Genomic DNA, 20,270 nt, shown 5'->3' with positions numbered 1-20,270 from the left:
ATTAGGAAAAACTCCTTCCTTGAAAGGGTTGTCAACCACTGGAAGCAGCTGCCCAGTCACCATTCCTGGAGGTATTTAAAAGATGTGTAGGTGTGGATCTCAAGGGCATGATTTAGTGGTGGGATTGGCAGAGCTGGGATAATGGTTGGACTAAATCTTCATAAAGTTTTTTTCCAATGTATTCTGTGACTCTGGGATTCTATGATTATTATTTTTAGTCTACTACCTCTCTCTCATAGTATTGCAATTGTTGCCTGCTGTTCTCAAAAGCAAAAAAAAACTTAATAAATCTTAATATCTTGCAGCAAGTTATTAGAAGTCTTGAACTCCAAAAGCTGATATATCAGCACCAGATAAGAAAGTGAACAGAGTATGTCTGGATTAAGTGATAATAGTTTAAAAAAAATCTTAAGAATTTACCAGATGATTTTGCGGCAATGAAATAGTACAATCTCCAGCAAAACCTCTGCAGTGTGCTGACACAGGTTCTGTAGCCTCAGGTCAGCCTTGGTTTGCTCAGTTGCAGATCCATCTGGCTAGCAAGTTTCCTAGCTCGAATCATAAATCATTAAAAAGTTATTCTGTTATTCCAAGCACTGATGTTCCGGTTTGTTGGTGCTGTTCTCATGCAGGGGCACAGCACAGCTAAACAGGTCACTATTTGACTTATGCAGCACTTCTGTGAGAGGCTGGTAAAATGTTCAGAATCACTAATGCCCATTTTCTGTCCACTGGCAATGACCTCTCTGTGAGAGGCTCAGAAAAGCACAGCTTGTGCTGAGATGTACCACTAGGAGAAGCTGGAATCTCTGCTGTTGCTTGGTGGTGCTATGAATGAAGTCAATGTTCTATGTTAGTTAAGCAAGAAATGTTCAGTGAGACCATATCTCTGATATTTTAACTTTTCTACCCATTCCCAACAGGCATTGCAGATGTCTGCTGGAATTTCCTGGAGACATCCTGCATTCTTGCAGTGTCCATTTTCTGGTAAGCACTTACTGTGGCCCCCATTGTTCCTGTGCACCAATGACACCTCCCTCAGGGAAATTTCCAGATTTATCTGTTGGAATACAAGTGGAGCAAGGGAAACAAGCAATGACATTGTCTGTGGAAGTGTCATTGGAAAAGGAAAGCAGAGCTGAATGAATGTACTGGACACCTGACCAATGTTCATTACCAGAGAACCTGACTACCATGTCCTAATGCTGAAAATCCATCAAGATGTTTTTGGTCCTGAGGTGGAAGTTGAGGAAGGTGAGCACACAAGCTATCATGTACATCAACCTTCAAAATGCTCTTAACATTTTAAAAACTTCCAGGTGTTGGTGTTAATTGATGTTTCCACAGATGACTCAGTGGGCTGTTCAGGGCCAGCTGGCTGTGTGGGGGACGTGGAGGGATGAGAAGGAAATGTCAGGGCTGTACATACAACAGAGAGTCAGTGGGTCTCGTGTCTTAAAAATGGGTCCAAACAAATAAGGACCTCTACCTTCACTGGCCTGCTTAAGAAATAGGGCTGAGTGGTTTGGTATGGCTGAGTTGTAGAAGGCAGCAGAAAAACCTTGAACATACATCAGTAGTGCATAGTTTCCTGTTCAAGGGGAATGGAGAGACTTTCAGCCATGATGTATTTGGAGAAGCCAGTGAGTGACTAATGGATGAGTAACTGCATGCTGGCTTAATTACAGTGTCTGGATTTGTGCATGTAGAGTCTTTGTGGAGACCTTTAATATGTGCCTTCATCTTTTAACCTACCTCTGAGCCTCCCCTTTGACTCTTCAGATCCTCCCTCTACCTCCAGCAGGTACTCTGAAGTACATGCAAATATCATGTAGGAAACACCCAGGGCCATGGGGGGGGCAAGCTTGGCTAAATCTGTAACATGCCCCTCAATAAAATTTAAAGTGACTTTTTCAAGCTCCTTTCTCTTTCTGCTTTGTTCTAAACACAACTACATCAGCTGCATTTTGCATCATGTCCCTGGGGCAAGCTGCATCCTTAAGTTACTCCCTGCAGATAAAAAATGAGTAATGCCACAAAGAGAGCTGGGACTGCAGAGAAAAATGGAGAAAGTTAATGGGTGGCTGCAAAGCTGCAGTACCTGCTTCAAGTGTGTGACATCAGCCAGCACTGAAAAACCCAGCTCAGAGAGGCACTGCTGTCAGCTCATGCACTTCAGAAGACCAGTTTTCTCTTGGATCATATTTTTTTACAGTAAATCACAGTGTATAAAGCTGACTCTGCCATTAAATCGAGAGTTAGATAATCCAGCTATTCACTTAGAAGGAAACTTCCTTGATAATTAACATAAATAAAGCCTTTGAGGCTTGTAGGTGTCAGAGCCAAGGCTCAAGAGAGAAAGTGATAAAGGCAGGCAACTGTGGATGGCAAAACAGGAGGATCATTAAAGGGATTGGAAATGGACTTGTCATACTTAATTTTGTTAGCAATTTAGTTATTAAAGGAATTAAAGTTAGAGGATGTTAGAGAATAAATTGCTTGTTTTACAGTGCTGTGAAGGGAGCTGCAGACTCCAATATGTCATACTCATCTCTTTTCAGAAATCTGGAGGAAAGGCTGTCCTGTTGGTGACTGCAGTTTGCTCACTAGGCTTCATCTTTGGAAGTGAAAATTGTCTTATCAATGGCTCAGAATTTTTTGTTCTTCCTCTATCACACTACTTCTATGTCATAAAAATAACACCTGGGACTAGTTTGAGCAGCAGTGAAATTCCTGTTGAGGAATATGATCAGTGACATCTTCCTGGGGGAAAAAATGTCAGAGCAGGTTGTAGAAACTGATTCCATGGTGGTAGAGGGTAGTGGGGCAGTGCAGGTTTGGTGCACCTGAAGCAAGGAGAGGAAATGAGGGAGTTATCTCTCACTCAGAGACCTGTTGGGCCTCTCCTCTCCACTTGTAAAGTGATGGTGATGCACACAGACAAGATCTGGGTGAGGTTCCTGTACTCTAGTTTGGGAACACCAGTTTGGATTACACCAACTTGCAAGAGCAGCTCTGATCAGGAAGGATGTTTTTAAAATATCTCCTGCAGATGCAGATTTGCAATGAAGGGAGCAGCAGTTGTTTCAGTTCCTCTGAGGACTTTGGCTCCTATATAATCCTTCCAGTGTGAATACCTGAGGTGATTGTTCTTTCTTGGGGTGCTTGGAGACACCGTGGGTAGAGAAAGGTATTGCTGTGACCTTCAAATACCATGCGAGAAATTCAGTCAAAATTGGCATTCTTGGGATTTTAAATATTGCCTGAAGATCTGTGAGCCCTAGATGGGAGAAAAGAAGAATTTTCTTTTTTCCCTCCTTCTTGAAATTGTAGAACATTACCCAAGACCTCTGGATATAATCAAAAAACAAACAAGACAGAGGAGTTAATGCAGCTGAATGTAACCAGCCTTAGTAGCTAGAAAGAAAACCCATGAAGAAGGGCTCCAGCTCACAGGTGTCTGACAGTCTCCAGGCTCCATCTCACCTGGCTTTGGAAGCAATCCAATTCAAGGGAAAAACTGGCAGAATGTGCTTGGGAAGGCACCCAGAAGCAAACAAGTTGGTGCCAGCATCTTCTCCAAGGCTTGGCAGGGAGGTATCAGGCTGAGCTGAGTCTGATAGTCTACCCCTGAGGATCAGACAAGAGTTTGCCTGTCTCCTCTTTTACTTTTTTCCCCCTTTCATTCCTTTATTTTCAAAGAAATCCTAGGAATCATTAAAAAGAAAAGTAGAAGTTTCTTGACCGAAAAACCCAGAGAAGATTGACTTTTTTTTTTCCTGCTTTGAGAGAGATTGCTGATGCTGGCAAGTGACTCATTATACAATAGACTTCTCTTTGAAGCATTGCTGTGCCTGTGAGAGGAGTAAAGGAGAGTTTTCCTATAAGAGAAGTAATTTGATTTTTTTCATTGTATGTATTTTCAGTTTCCTTTCTTTAATTTTTTTTTCTTGGTGCACTTCAAACTTTTTCCAGGGATTGCTGTACAACCGCTACTATAGGAGAAATTAGTCTTTTTTTTTAAGTCATCAGTTAACTATTTAATATTTTAAGAGTGGAAAACCCTTTACCTTTTAGAGAGAGAATTATGCCCTTTTTTGTGAAGCTTTTTTCTGTTAAGCTTCTAAAAATGGACAGAAGATGGAAAACTTGAAACCAAAACCTATGAAACAAGGAAAAGTTCTGCAGTTTATTTCTATGTCGAAATGTCTCTGTTTTCTCCTCCATGATACACATCATGGTGTGATTTTGCTTGAGACAATTTGGTTAATTCAGAGTGACAGCATCCCAGAGCTTTAATTTCATTTCATTCCTTGGAGGACTCTGGTTGACCTCTCCTTTTATAAACCTGAGCTTACCTGGAGTGAAGGTCTGTCAAACTGTCCTTCCTCATCCAGCAAGAGGCCTTCAAAGGGGTTTATGGCTGCCCTGCATAGTGGAACAGCTGACACCTTCATTACAAGGTGGCTGTAACCATTAGGCAGCCTTATCAGAAAGGCCAATCTATAAATGCTCTGATAATGGTGACAAACGTTAATGTTCCACTTTTTTCTGAATGCTACAAAACATTGAATCGAGACATGTCTGAAAATTCTTTTCTGTCTGAGATTTCACTCTGCCATGGAAGTCTTTTCCAGAATAAGAGAGATATTTTTTGCAATCCTGAAACTATAAGCAGTAAAAAGAGAGGAGTGTAATATAAGCAGAGTATAAGGGAAGTCTCTCCTTATGGACTGAAAGGGTTATGTAATTGCTGCTTGGAAAATCTCATATCTCTTTGAACGTGTGTCCTGTTTGAAGCATGACTTATGCTCTGAGTTTCTCAGTTTAGGAAGTTCCTGGTGTGCTCCCAGAAGAGGGAAAATCTGGGTATTAAGGTCATCCCCAGCCATTGGCTCAGAAACAAGAGATATCCTCTCAACATGTCTGTAAAGGCACTGGTCTGATTTAGGTGGTCTTGGTCTCACTTAAACTTCTTTTCTTAGTGATTTTTACCAGCTTGATGTGTCTGAAGCCTGGACTCAGCCCAGGGGAAGCATGAAGCCCAAACCCATAGATGGCATTTGGGCATGAAAGTCAAGGCTGGCAGACATCAGGCCTTGTGCAAATCTTGGTGGAGAAAGTAATTGGAGGTTCAGTCCCCAAATACCATGACCCATATGGGACAGGCATATAAGAACTGCTCTTCTCTTGATGCAAAACTATCACAGAAGGAGCTTAATTATGGACCTTAAAATCTGTGGCAATGATGTGAAAAAATAAGAGTCCTTGCCATACTGTTCTAGGAATATGGGAATCATCATAAATGCACAGACAGAACATGAAGCAGTTTCTCCAGTTGTAAAATCTGATTGCAGTCATATCAACCTTCTCAGCCTGAAGGATGAGAAACGTATAAAGGTAGAGGTGGAGGTTATTGGGCCTCAAGCAGGTGAGGAGAGGAGAAAACAGGACCAGGCATGTGACAGGTGTTAAAGATCAGAAGCTTTCATGCATACAATAAATGATTGTGGTATGAAGTGTGCAAATTCAGAGGGAGAAGGTCAGATACACGCATGGTGAGAAAATTAGACACACAATTCCTCGTGGATTCTTTGACACCACAAACAAATATTTATTTTATTGCAGCCACTCTGTGTGAGCTAAATTGATTTTACTTGAATATCTCCAACAGACATTTCACTTGCTTTCCTCTATGCAATGAAGGACACTGACATAAAAACCTTTGAAAGTAGATGCAGGAAAGAGATTCTCATTTGAGGTGGGAGATTGGTTCAGATTCATCTTTGAAATGGAAAAAGATTTTTATAAGTTTTTTTAGTCAGAGAAGTCAGGGTAGAGAGAGCAAATAAATATTGATTAAGAATGAAACTGAGCATATAACACCACATTCATTACATTGCTCTCTCCTGAGGTTCTGGAATGTTTTATGCATTTTAAATTAACCAGTTTAGCAGAGGCCAGGTTAATTCCCACCACCTGGAAATGCACACATACGTATGTATCTATTGAAAGTCCTTCTGAAGCAGGAGGTATTCATCCAGTGTTTAATTTGCTCTGTAAGTTTTAATTTTAAATTGAAAAATGTCTCATAAATAATGATTTGAAGCCACAAGAACAAAAGGCCAATGATATAAAAAAACATGAGGCAAATAAACATACTCACATGTGCAGAGAAACAACCACAACAAAGTCTGTGGAATGAATTAAGGCAACCTTATGGCAATGTTGTTGTACCATTTGTGTCCCAGTCTGAAGAGGAGGTAATCCATTCAAAGTTCCTGTTGAGTTCTCTGACAATTTCTATGGCAAATTTCTATTGAAAGAAGTTCTAAACATTTTTTCCACAGATGTGCTTTTATGCCAGCTTTGACACTGACTCCTGTTGCCTTAGGCAAATTCCATCCATTGATTAAAACCTTGAGATTTCTTGGGCTGGTTTGCTGCCTTTTGTGAAGGCTGTCATATTTATGGAATAAAATGCTTTATTCCATAAATATGGAATAACTTTCCATTAGACCCAGAGCAAACTGGGTCTAATGGAAAGTTATCCATGAGACTCCTTGTACTCACAACCATCTTTGTTCCTTGATAAATGAGGGGTGCACCTGCTGTTCATGAGTTAACCTCAGGATCAGTGTTCCAAGCTCATATACATCAGTGCTCTCTGGGTCTCTCTTTTCTTTTGTGGGTTTCTTGGAGTTATTAGCCTGGTTGTAGGTCAGGCTTTACCTCTTTTGGAGCCTGTACCAAACCTTGTTTGGTTAAATGGGTCAAGTGCATCCATCTGAGGTCTGCCCAACTGATAGTATACATTTACAGTCTGTTTTGATATTATCCAAGACTAATAAAAAGTCAGAGTATTTTTTTATTAGCTTTTTGGTAAGAATTAATTTGGGCTCCAGATACAAACTGTGACAATGTTAGAAGGCCTTGAATGTTTTACCAGTTTTACTGCTAGCATTACTGTTGGAACATCAGTCCCCACATGGTGGTGAAACTAAACTGAAGTCAGTTCTGACAGAGCCCAGCTCGTTGCTTTCACCTTGAAATGAAAGTCAAGTTGGAAAACTGCTGAAACCAGCTGTTTGTTGCAGCTTTTTCACAGTGCCTAATTGCTTCCTGGATGTCTGCGATGCTGGAGTTGGCTCATTGGCCTGATCCTGCCTCCTCAGCATTGGGCCTGGGAGAGCACAACAAAATTTAACATGAAAGAGATACCACCACTTATGTCCTGTGATATCTCAGGCTGCTGTTTGCCTTCACTCATCTGTTTTTCAACTTCAGTGGTCTGTTTCAAGAAATCCCTAAAAGGAAAGGGGACTTGTGTGTGCCCAGAGTTGCTGCCTGTTGCAGTGTTATCATGGCTGGCTCCTGACACTGCTTGCAGACTCAGCCTTATCACCCTCTAGTACTCCCTGACAGGAGGTTGTAGCCATTTGGGGTTTGGCTTCTTCTTCCAGACAACCAGTGACAGGACAAGAGGAAATGTCCTCAGGTTGTGCCAGGGGAGGTTCAGGTTGGACATCAGGAAGAATTTTTTCATTGAGAAGGTTACCAAGCATTGGAATGAGCTGCTCAGAGAAGAGGTGTGAAATTCACCCTGAAAATGACTGCACATGTAACTTAGGGCCTTGGTTTGGGCTTGATGATGCTGGAGATCTTTTCCATCCTTAATGGCTCTATGATTCTAAGATTCTATGAAAATCCAGGCTACACAAACCTGTAATGCACGCTGCCTTTCGCTCTTTTTTCGCTCTGTTGGCATTTAGGAGGTCCATATGCTTTCCATTAGAAAAGGAGGTGTTTGATTCCAGAATGTTGGGATATCCTGCATTGTACAATCACTCTCACTTCCCCTGTATTATACACAAAATGAAATTAACCCTTTGGCATGAAATGATAATATTTAGTCACCACAAAGAGCACAGAGATCTCACAATATTAAAGCTACAACCATTTAAAGATGAGATTCCAGCTGAAAGCTTCATGTGTTTAAATCCCATTTTAATTCAGATGTGTTTCCTGACTTTCATGAAAATTTGTGTTATTTATAACCTTTTGCTAAATACCGTTGATGAAAACTTTTCAATCTGTGCACTGTTTGCAAACTGTTCCTTTCAAATCATCACTATTCATCACATGTGTGAGCTCACGTGCTCTGGTTCTTTGCAACCTGCTCAGATGCCTGAGACACATTCATAGGAAAATAATGAGCAGAATTTCTTCAGTGCAATCTGTTTAACATTCAGGAACATTTTCAGATTGGGAAACAGTTCTTTAATTCACAACTAAGCAGGAGAAGAGGGAGACCTGTTGAATAGAAGAGCTCTAAGTTACAATCTAAATTAGATTCAATTATTCTGAAATACATTCATGAATATTTTACTTAGTCAAAAGTACGCAGTGAAATATTTAAAAAGGCAGGCCTGACCCAAGATAGAAATAACTTCGGTGTTCAGTATAAATAATGACAGAGATTTTATGTGGTTGGATTTCTCTCTGCATTCATATTATGCCCTTGGACAATACCAGCATTTTTCATTATTGCAATACCTGACACCACAGAGATGCATAATCTTTACCAGTGAGTGTGCTTGAAGACACAAAACCCAACATCAAAAAAACCTCGTATGGGTGTCTCTCACTTATGGTAGGTTTAAAATAAAGTAAAGATTAGCCTGACCAGATTCAAATTTTCCCCAACTATACTTTCACAGAATACCAGAACTGGAACCAGGTTCCTCAATTCCCAACATCATGCTCTGAATTTGTTTTAAATGGTACCTTCTCAAAGTTATTAATTCCAATCAAAATCTATCTAAATATGGGGGGGTTTATTATTTGAAATTATAATATTCTTAAGACCTACATAATTATGTAATTGAGTTTTGTTAATTTTCATTATCTTTTAGTCGTTTAATTTAATTGATAAATTGCACAAATGCTTTTGATAAAATAATTTTGTAATGGCAATAATGTGGGATACCAAACATATGCTTGTTTGAAGAAATTTAAATTTATTCAATTATCAAAAGAACTGCATTTATGTAGTGCTTTTGCAATTTTTTTTAACCAAAAGCAGTTTGTGCAGAAATTCTACAACAAAAAAAAATAGGAAAAGGATTTCAGAAGGTAAGAATTATGTTTTGACAGTTGCTTGAAAAGAAGGAAGAGATTATAGTGCCAGAAAATGAGAGTTGTGAAGTGCTGAGGTATCAAAAATGATGCAGAGATTGTATTGAAGGGGATGATACAGAGTACAGAAGACACATAGCTGAAGAGTGGAAGCTGGACAGAAAATGTGCTTTGGTATGGTAATCTGTTGAAATACTCCAGAAGTGAATCAGGGCTCTATTTTAATAGAATATGAATGATTTATATATCTCACAACCTACTCACAAAAAACATAAGCAAAAAACCCCAAAATGTTTTTAACCTTTTTGACATGCTCAACTCCACATCACATCTCTGCTGTGAAACTTTAATGTTCTTTCAGGCTTATCTCCATCTGCAAAATGATTATGGCAAGTACCTGAACCTCTTTAGCAAGTCTTACAACAGCTCTTTTTATTTGTTCCACTTTGTGGTTTCTGCAAGTAAAGTACACACTCAGCACCATTTAAGGGGGACGTTTGAAGTTGATGTCTTGTACTTTTTTTTGGTGGCAATAACTATATATACTGTAGTAAATACAAGATATAAAAGCAGAAGTGTAAGTAGAAAACCTTGATCTATGCAGGCTCCTGAGAAGCACTTAGGCATTAACTCAGGAAGGAATAGTGTGGAAATCCTGCATATTCTTTCACTGTTCATTTCCTCAGTAGCTAAAAATATTCCTTTGCTTCACCATTAAGCCAGGCGTGATGAGGGCAAGGTAAGCCAGCATGAAAGCAGAGGTTGCTCTTCTTTTTCAGAAGGAAAATATCCAAATAAATCAGTATGTACTGACATACATAACCAAGGATCTGGGCTGTGTTCAAGGAAGCTGTGAGCTGGGGGTGGTTTCTTGGAAGTGGAAGAGGATTTGGGTAGCTTTGGGAAGAAGCACTATTTTGGGAAGTGGCTCTTTCAACTGCAAGGAGCAGAGAATTTGGAGACTCTCATTACTCCAATAAACCTCAGTATCCAACAATTAGCAAATCCTTGTTAGCAGCTTTTTTCTCTGAATGTTTGCGTCTTCTGTTTTATTCACGTACAAATGAAGACTACAAAGATTATTCTTTATTTTTCTATTCCTTTTTTTCAGTGAAACAAGTTAATCAGAACTATTTTTAAATTTTATTTTTTCCTCTTCACTGTTCCCTCTCAGCTTCAGTTGATAGGTTTCCAAGCCTGCTTTCTCATGTCCTGTAAATAAAACAAAGGGATGAGAGTTGGAATATTTCTGATGCACTTATATAAGATGCACAGGGAACAAATTCCAAAGGACACAATCACAGATGTTCTCAGTATGGAAGACTACATTTGGCTTAAGTTCCAGAATTAATGACTGTGCAGTTAGTTATTGTTAAAACTGGATTTACTGCCAAGTTTGTTAAAAAGGACCAGTAATTAATATTGAAAATATTTTCTTCCTATATAAACTAATGCAGTCATATCTTGGGAGTCAACTAACATCATGATTTGATTGCTATAGCCCAGATTTTATTGGCATCTTTGGTTATTCTTTTCAAATAATTGTCTTAGTGTTTTCATTTGATCAGTTAAAATTTTTAGTTACCGAAAAAAAAGTTATTCTGATGCCAAGTAGAAGAAGCTTATGTATAACAGAAACTGATAATTTAGTGAAATGACTGTTCTGGATGATGAGCAAAGCTTGGAGAGAAAAGCTAAGGACCACAACAGTTAAAACTGCTCTTCTGAGTAAAAATGAGGCTCCTTCACCAAAGAATAATGAAAGAAATGGGACTCGAAGTTATTCAAAGGAACCCTTCCTACTAAGGGAGAGGAATTTATTACATTTTAATCAGATGCTAACAAGGAAAAAAATGTCTCCTTTTCAAACTAGTTTCTTGGGAAATTATAGAAATTATAGAACTAGAGAGTTATAGAATGTTCTGAGTTGGAAGGGAGCCACAAGGATCATCCAAGTCCTGCACAGGAAAGTCCCCAACATTCCCATCATGTTCCTGAGAATGTTTTCCAAACACTTGAGCTCTGTCAGGCTTGGTGCTGTGAGCACTGCCCTGGGGAGCCTGTTCCAGTGCCCAACCACCCTCTGGGGGAAGAACCTTTCCCTAATATCCAACCTAAACCTTCATTGGCAGGATTGGCCTCCTTGGATTCCTGTCTGTGGTTACCAGAGGGAAGTGATTGGTGCTGCTCCTCCTCTTTTCTTTGCTAGAGAGCTCTTGACTGCTACAAGGTCCCCCCTCAGTCTCCTTTTCCCCAGGCTAAACAGACCCACTGACCTCAGCCATTCCTCATGAGGCTTCTCCTCAAGGCCCTTCACCATATTTGTAGCCCTTCTTTAGGTGCTGAAGGAGAAAAATGTGTTAACAAACACTCCTCTTGGGATATGCAGAGAAAGCCCCAGCAGGCTTTGTGAGCCACAGGAGGACTCAACCTCAGTCATTTCTCCCATAATGATGGGAGAAGCTGTGGATGCCCTCCTTTCTGTCTGCTCACATGAGGAAGACAAGACACTTGCTTGAAAGGCACCCTTGCTGCATCCTGAACAGGGGCATGTGGGATCATCAGCTTTAAACTGACAGATTTTGTAGCTTTTTTTGCAGTTTTTTGTAGCTGGGTTTCAGTGTTTTGGTGGTTTGGTTGTTTTTGGGTTTTTTTTATGGTTGCTGTTATTGTAAAACTGGGTGATTTTATGACTGTCTAAAGCAAGGGTAAGACTCAAGTCCCAGCTCTATCACTCAGAGACTCTGTGGTTCTAAAAATTCCCAAGAATCAGCCAAAACTCTTTACTGAACCTCATCTTTGGATTTGAATCCTATAGCCATGTTTCTCTTCCTGCTTTGATGAACTTCCCCTCAACAGCTGCATGGAAGAAATATTTGATGGAAGGCTTGATTTCAAACTGATGTAATAGACTCCAAACTACCTTTCCAGAATCAAGGTCCTGCTAATTTCCCTATAGCTTCTTCTTAATGTCTGCAAATAAAATATTTACACAGGTTTCAAATTGCTTCTCTTGAAATCTGGATATTAATTAATTTTGTTCCTATGAAAGCACCTTAAGCATCCTTGCCCACTCACTTTCTTATTTGTTTATGCACTTGCACTATAAAAATAGTTCATTAAAAGAAAAATGGAAATCATGTTCAGATGCAGAATAAAGTCTCCTCAGTTACTGAGCTTGAAATGCTGCCATAAAAAGCAATGCTTTCTGATGAGACACATTTTGTAATGTTTATGAAAGGTAAAATGAAGACTTAAAAAAATGATAGATCATAAAAAATCCCATACTTAATGCAGCACAAGGGAGAGAGAGATTCATGATTCTGGTGCATGCATATTTAGGAATGGTTTTCTGCGGCATATCTGCTTTAACTCAATTAACTTTGCAAAATCTGTTTTAGGTGCAGAGTAGAGGTGATTCAAATTTTTTTCTCCCTCATGTTACCACTCAATTATCTCCCTTTTGTAATTTTTTTGTACATATAAATGTGATGTGCGTGATAAGTACATATGTAGTCCTCATATGCAAATAGACAGCTAGACTGAACCTTCTCTGTCCCAGCATCCTCTAGATTTCTACAAATGTGTTTTTTTCCTTGGATTTTGGTTTTTCTTTTGATTCTTTGTTTGTTTAGCTAATTACTATGCTTTTATTTGAGATCCACTGAATAGGACATCTCACAGGACATGGCCATGATAGGTAAAAGATGCTTGAAGTCATTCAAAACTTGACACGAACAGCCTGGTCTAGCTTAACCACCTTTGAGTAGGAGGTTGGATTAGGGACCTCCAGAGGTCCTTCCCAAATCAAATTATCCTGTGATTCTGTGATACTTTATTTTCTGTAGGCCAGCTGGGACAATGCTAGAATAAAGCTGTTACCAAAAGTAGATTACCTGTATGATTTAGTTTGGAGGGGAAGAACTCAGCAGCCTCTGCCCCAAATGCAAAGGAAAGCAAACCAACTCTTCTGTAGAAAAGACATGAATGGATTGTCTCAATCCTTATAATTTAAAATTAATAAGAAAATGTGGAGATTTAAATTGTTCAAGAGATATTAAAAATGAGTGGACTTTAGAGACAACTGATTGATGATAAAAGGAGGCAATAATAAGAGTATGAATAGTGAAGTAGTTCTTTTTGCTCAGAAAGTCTTTTGGAGAAACTGAGTGAAGTGTGAGGGCAAGATTTTGGATCTAGGTTAGCAAACTTATTATTTGGCTGTGAAAGATACATATCCAATTTTGTTTTCGAAGACTAGCAACAAATTTATTTATTCGCTCTTATTCCAGTCACCAGAACAGAAAAAAATGTCAACAAAAAACATCTGCTCAACTCAATGAATTGAGCTCTGTCACACACTGGGAAGGTCAGAGCTCCTATGTCATATATATGAACTTTTTTTCTGTAGTATAGCACATAAAAAAAATCCAGATGCCTTTTCTAAGTAGCAATAGGCTCCACATTAAGGTTTTCTCCTAAAAATTCAGTTCATAATTAACTTAAAATATTGCAAAAAACATTTCTATGAATTTATCTAGTAAGTAGATCATGGTCTGGTAGTTTCAAAGGCCAGATTCTTTCCAGAAGAGAACCACAGGGAGACATTTGAGAAGTCTGGATACAAAACTATGAAGGGGAAGTAAAGATTTTCAAAGGAACTAATAGGTCTAGGGAACTATTGCAATGGAATTTGAGAACTTTATAATTTATAATTAAAATTTATAGTTTATACTTTATAATTAAAAGAGAATCATTACATTAAGAAGATTATTTCTGTAGCTATTCAAAACTAATTCTTACAGCTCATTGCATCTGTTGTTTTCACCAAAGATAAAAAAAATATAAGATCACATCAGCAGAGGTGATGACAAGACAGCTAGGGTTCATTATCAAGGTAGAGAAGTATTGGACTAAAATACAAAAGGATTTTCTTCTCATGAAGATTAGAAAAACTGCCATAGGATGAAATCTGGAGAAAGGTTTAGAAGTTTTAAAGGTCTGCTGTAAAACCAATTCTTCTCAGCAGAAAACAAAAGGGAGGGAAGATTCACACCTTTAATTGACTCACAAGGATTGTGACCCACCAGAGCCAGGCTGCCAGGGGAAAACACACTGGGGTGTTTTAGGTGGGATTTCTCCATATCCTGAGGGAAATTTTCGTGCCATTGCAACTGACCTGGAATACAATTTATATGTCTCACAAGAATTATTCAAGAGGGTTGTTAAATTTAGAATATGGTTACTAGGATGAAAGAATAGAGATACTACGTTAAAAAAATGTCTAAAAGTATCCCTTCTTCCGACTAGCAAAATGAAAGCTAGGAAGGGATGTAATTATTGCTTATAAATATCTACAAGCAGGTAAATTCCAGGAAGAGATAGAAGCCAAAGGACAAATGGAGTATAAATTGATCATAAATATGGTTAGGCAGGGAATTAGCAGCAGCCTTGGAGGAAGGAGATTAATGCAGATCAGCTGTTCTCTTGGAGTAGCAGGTACAGATTACATAACTAATTTTAAGAGAGAGTTTGATAAATGCATGACTAGTGTGATATGACATGATTTCCTGTGATGATTGAGGGCTGGAACTGATTACCCAGGAGATCAGTTCCTGAGTGGATAGATAATTGGTGGAGGGAAGATGGAAAAAGCCAAGCAGCACATAGAACTGGGACCTGGATAGAGAGAAAGGCAGAGACTGGAATTAATTTACCCATTTAGGAGGTAGATATATGGCTTAAGAGAGTCTTTTATGTTCACCCTGTAGACAAGGCAGAGGAATCAGCACTTTCAAAGGGCAATTCATTCCACCAAAACAGCAGCATATAAAACCAGGGTATTTATCCTGTGAAACCTGCTCAAGGGGAACCTGCTTAACAAGGGGGTTGGTCTAGGTGATCTCTGAGGTCTTTTTCAACCCCAACCATTCTGTGATTCTGTGATTCTGTGATTCTGTGATTCTGTGAGTTATCTTGTAAAGAGAATTATCTTTTCCTAAGTCCTTCTTTGTTGAAAATAGCAAGAACATAAAAGGCAATCTTCTAGGCCTACATTTTCAATGGCTGTAGTTAGTTGAAATCAATCTTGCCGTATCTAAAGGAAAATGTGTGAATAAATGGGGAGATATAGAGGGAGATGTGAGAAATTCTTCTACAGAGAGAAGAACGAGGGCAGTGGTTTAACCTAATTTCTGTAGTTTTATAATAACCTTGATATTTATTCAACATATAAATTACATTTGCAAGTGATTTCTTTGGCAATAAAACTGAATTGATAATGACAGTGTGTGCCTCAGAGAAGTCCTGTTGAAGATGTGTGTTGGAAGAGTTGAAAGGTGAACACTTTTATCTAAGTTTATAAAATAATTCTTTACTAATTTTCTGTCAATGTTTCTTAAAGTTACAAAGCTGTTGCTACCTAATTTTCAATGAATTTGGTCTGAGGAGAAATGAAAGCTTATATATATATATTAAGAAATTAAATTTTGTACCAACTACCTGTCCTCTACCACATTTACTATAAACCCACACTTGTTTCTTATCTTAATCTGGGTGTTGAATTCTTCAAAATTCTGCAATTTGTCCTCTGGTGCATTCATAGAATTATGGGTTGCATTGGAAGAGACCTTAAGGATCATCTAGTTCCAACTTCTCTGGGATACTTGAAGGCTGCCTGCAAGAGGCATGCAAAGGGACTTCTGACATGGGCATATAGGGGTGAAACAAAGGGTGATGGATTTAAATTGAAAGAGAATAGGTTTAGATTGGACATTAGGAAAAAATTCCTACTGTGAGCATGGTGAGACACAGAAAAATGATGCCCAATAAGATGAGGATGCCTTATCCCTGGAAGTGCTCAAGGCCAGGCAGGATGGGGCTTTGAGCAACCTGGTCTAGTGGAAGGTGTCCCTGCCCATGGCAGGATGGTTGGAACTGGATGGTTTGTAAGGTCCTTTCCAATCCAAACCATTCTACAATGATTCTATGATTCTTATAGCCCTGAACATCTCTGGCCAGAATTATTTCTGTGAGGGCATTACTGTTTCCAACCTAATCCCTGGCTGCTTGGAAAGTTTCCCAGTACTCTTCCCAGATTACCTGTATTCACTTCCACCCTCTGCAGCCTCCCTGTTTGTGTTTAAGTTTGTTCAGGAGTACCTTGTTGATCCATCCTTATGTCCTGACATTTTTGCCCGACTTCTTCATCAGGATGTGTTGCTCCCAAGTTTGGACAAGGTGATCCTTAAGTGCTCACAAGCACTCTTGGGCTCCTCTTCCCTCCCAGGGTATTATTTCCTGGTACTCTACTAAGCAAATCCCTGAAGAGGTGAAAGTCTTCTCCCCAGAGGTCCATGGCAGTGAGCTTGTTCACCCTCCATGCTGCCCTAAGGGTCTTGAGCGCCACAATTTCATGGTCACTGCAGTCAAGGCTGCCCTTGAGCTTCAGGTTCCCCACCAGCCCCTCCAATGCACTCCAGGAACCTCCTGCACTTCTTTTGCCCTGCTGTGTTGTCCCTCCAACAGATACCAGAGTTTTTCAAGTCCCCCATGAGGACCAGGGCTTGTGAACATGAGGCTTCTCCTACATCTACTTGAGCTTATTTGGGTGGTCTGTGGCAGATCCCACTACAATGCCACCTGTCCCTGCCTTCCCTTTACTCCTGACCTGTAGGCTCTCAGTTAACTCCTCATCCATCCCCAGGTGAAGTCCATGTCCCCAGCAGGTCATTGGCATAGAGGGCAACACTGCCTCCTCATCTCCCCTGCCTTTTCCTCCTAAAGAGCCTGTATCCTTCCATCCTAACACTCCATTGTCACAGGAGCCATCCCACCATGTCCCTGTGTGCCAATAAGATCCCAGCCCTGGGATCTCCAGGCTGTGCACAGCTCCAACCCCTCTCGTATTCCCTGTGCCAGCTCACTGGATGGAGGGGCTGGAATTCCTTTGTGCTGCTCTTCAGGGGCCCTTCTGTTGACCTCTGCAGTCTCTGGGAATCTCCTGCTGGCACTGGCATCCACCTGGTGGGGTGGCTTGAGGCCCTTCACCCCTACCCTATTAGAGGCAATTACTGCACTACAGAAAGTGCACTTACAACAGTGATTTGCAATTTCCTCCAAACCACACAGACATCAAAGCTTGTGAGACACATGAATGAACAATTTCAAATTCATGCCAAACTGGGCAAAAAGACAAGGGGCAAGATCAATAGCAAATACCAAAAAAATTGGAAAATGTTTCTTTCTTATGTAAAGGAGCAGTGATTCTTAACAAAGATCATTAAATGTTGTACTGTTCCTGCCATTTCATGCAGATGAAAGAATTCTATTTAATTTCTGCAGGGAGTTGTTTGGGAGAATTCTTTTCTTAGCTGTGACCAAAAGTCAGTTCAAAGTTACTTTGAAAATATCTGTCACACAAGTGCACACCTGCCTGCCCTTTGTCTTTTCACTTCCTCTAGAGGTCACACGCTTCACCTGTAAATTCCTGCCTCCCACACTGACCTTATGCAAACCATTACAATGGAAGAACTACTGATATCTCCAGGCTGGAATACTGATATCAGCTGTTACACTCTCCCAAGGCAGATGCTCATAGCAGTGGTTGTCTCTTGTGTCAGGTGTCAGAAGCCAGCAAATAAAACTTCTACCATTGGCTTCTACAGTTGCCCTCACCTTGTCACAAACTCTGTGTAGTCTCAGCTGAAGTGATACAATCCCACACTGAAGAGTGGATTTTAACCAAGAAGGTTAAAAATCAAAACTTCATCACAAGGGATGTCTCACCTATATCAATCTTCCTTCTAGTGAAGAAAAATTGGTGATCTTGTCATTTTAGAGATGAAGGAATTGAATAGAGATGTACAAAGTACTGTTGCTACGTCCACTCATGTTACTATTTCCATTTTCCTCACAAGAAATAATTGATGGATAGAATCAATATAAAACTCATGCCCCATGTTTCAAGCACTCACACTACAGCAGGTAACACACAGGGCTATCTCAGCCAGAGTTACTTGTCCTTAAAGAAGTGGATGTCCAGCTGGCTTCCTAGCAGTTGGCCATTACAAGGGAATATTCACTGCATTGAATTTACTGAGCCTGGCTAAAATTGGCTTGGTTGGGTTAGTTTGTTGGCACATTTGCATTCTGCAGCAGACAGAGGTTTGTTTTAATTACTTAGAAGTGTTGCATGCACACAAATCATTACCAACCATTTGCTTATAATGCAGACACACAAGGGGAAGAGCTTCTGCCAAGCCAGTATTACTGGGCCAGTATTTTACTGTGATTGGTATCTTGCAACTGAAAAATCAGAGGGTTTTACTACCTTTTTTGATTTTTTTTGGCCTCCCAAATACCCCTAGCATTCTGGCTTATATATTTGACCTGAACATCTGCAACAGAATGAGAAAATCAGAGGACTCCCATCACACAAGCCATCCTCCATCCAGCACTGGGGCTGAATTGTGTTTTAAGTGTTTAGAGCAAAGAGAAATTAGGTAGAAGTACTGTAAAAAAGTATGTCTGGTCCTTAAAGTATTCCTAAAGCTTTGCCCAGTGTTCATTAATACCTAGCTAGAGTCATAGAATCTTAGGTTGGAAAAGACCTTTAGGAACATCAAGTCCAGCTGCTAACCCAGCAATACCAAACCAGCAACTAAACCATGTCCATAAGTGCCACATTTACATACCTTCTAAATAGCTCCAGGGATGGCCACTCAACCACCTCCCTGGGCAGCCTCTTCCAGTGCTTGGCAACACTTGCAGGGATTAATTTTTTCCTGATATCCAATCAATAGCTCCCCTATTACAACTTGATCTCAACTCCTCTTGGGCCATCACTTGTTACTTGGGAGAAGAGGCCAACACCCACCTGGCTACAGCCTCATTTCAGGGGGTTGTAGAGCATTAACAACCCCCATGAGTGTCCCTTTCTCCAAGCTAAACACTCTCAGCACTCTCAGATTCTCTCTGGATCCTTCCCAATGCTGTTGCCCTTCTTTGGACAGGCTCCAGCACCTCCAAGTCTTTCTTGAACTGAGGGGCTCAGAAGTGAACTCAGGATTTAAGATGTGGCCTCACCAGTTCAAAGTCCAGGGGTGATCACTGGTCCTGCTGGTCCCACTGGTGCTGATACAAACCAAGATGCCATTGCCCTTCTTGGACACCTGGGAACACTGCTGGGTGGAGATACTTGTGGTTCGACAGTGCCTGGGGCAACCAGCAGTAATAACTGATCCATAAAGGGAGTCTGTGTTCAGACATCTCACCTGCAATCATGCCAGTTGTACAAAGCAAATTGTTGTACCCACTCAGAGCCATGTGAGTGGTTCTGACTTCTTTCTCGATGGATGAGACATAAAAGTTGGCTGGCACACACAGGAGGACTAGATGGAAGGGAAAAGGAGAAGCTTTTGGCTGTCACAAGCTGCAGTAATACACCCCAGCTGTGTGCTCAGTTTTCAGTCTGTTGGTGGCAGAAAGCAACACCAGCTCCAGTTTACTGCATAGACAATCTCTGAGGTGATAGCCATGAATCTCACAGCCTCATACAGATTTTTCTCACAGCCTGCCTCCCTGTAGGATTTGTGCCACTTTGGAGAGTGGTTGAGGCCAGATTTGGTGCAGAAGCTGAGGAGATGGAGTCATTTGGGCTGGACCACTCCATTGTTTTTAGGGAGATGGAAAGGGTCAGACTGCATAATGGATTATTGCAAATCCTTGGAACTGTGGTAGCTGACTCTGTGCATCCTCTTAATCCATTGCATTTTGTCTTTGCTGGAATTCAGGTTTGGTTAAATCACTGGGAGGTGAGAGCATGAACAGACTGTAGCTGCAGGCAGGAATTGTGTTGTACCAAATCTGACTGGCTGAGGAGCTGCTCTATTCTGGAGCAGCACCCAAAGTGACTCAGGAGGTTGTGTTTGGGAAAATGAATTTTATTCTCAAAGTAACTGAGTCACAGCAAAGCTTCAAGCTTTCTTGAAGCACCCCACAGCATGTAAGAGATCAGGGCTGATAGGAGACTTTTGATTTCCTAGTGGAGGTTGGAGAGGAGCAAGAACATGGTGGGGCATGAGTGTGTGGAGATGTCCTGTATGTTATGATGCTTAACATGTGATTTACAA

This window comes from Molothrus aeneus, chromosome 1 (genome assembly GCF_037042795.1).
Source record: "Molothrus aeneus isolate 106 chromosome 1, BPBGC_Maene_1.0, whole genome shotgun sequence".
NCBI classification, from domain to species: domain Eukaryota; kingdom Metazoa; phylum Chordata; class Aves; order Passeriformes; family Icteridae; genus Molothrus; species Molothrus aeneus.
The sequence above is the reverse complement of the archived record's forward strand: the minus strand, read 5'-3'. Positions refer to the sequence as shown.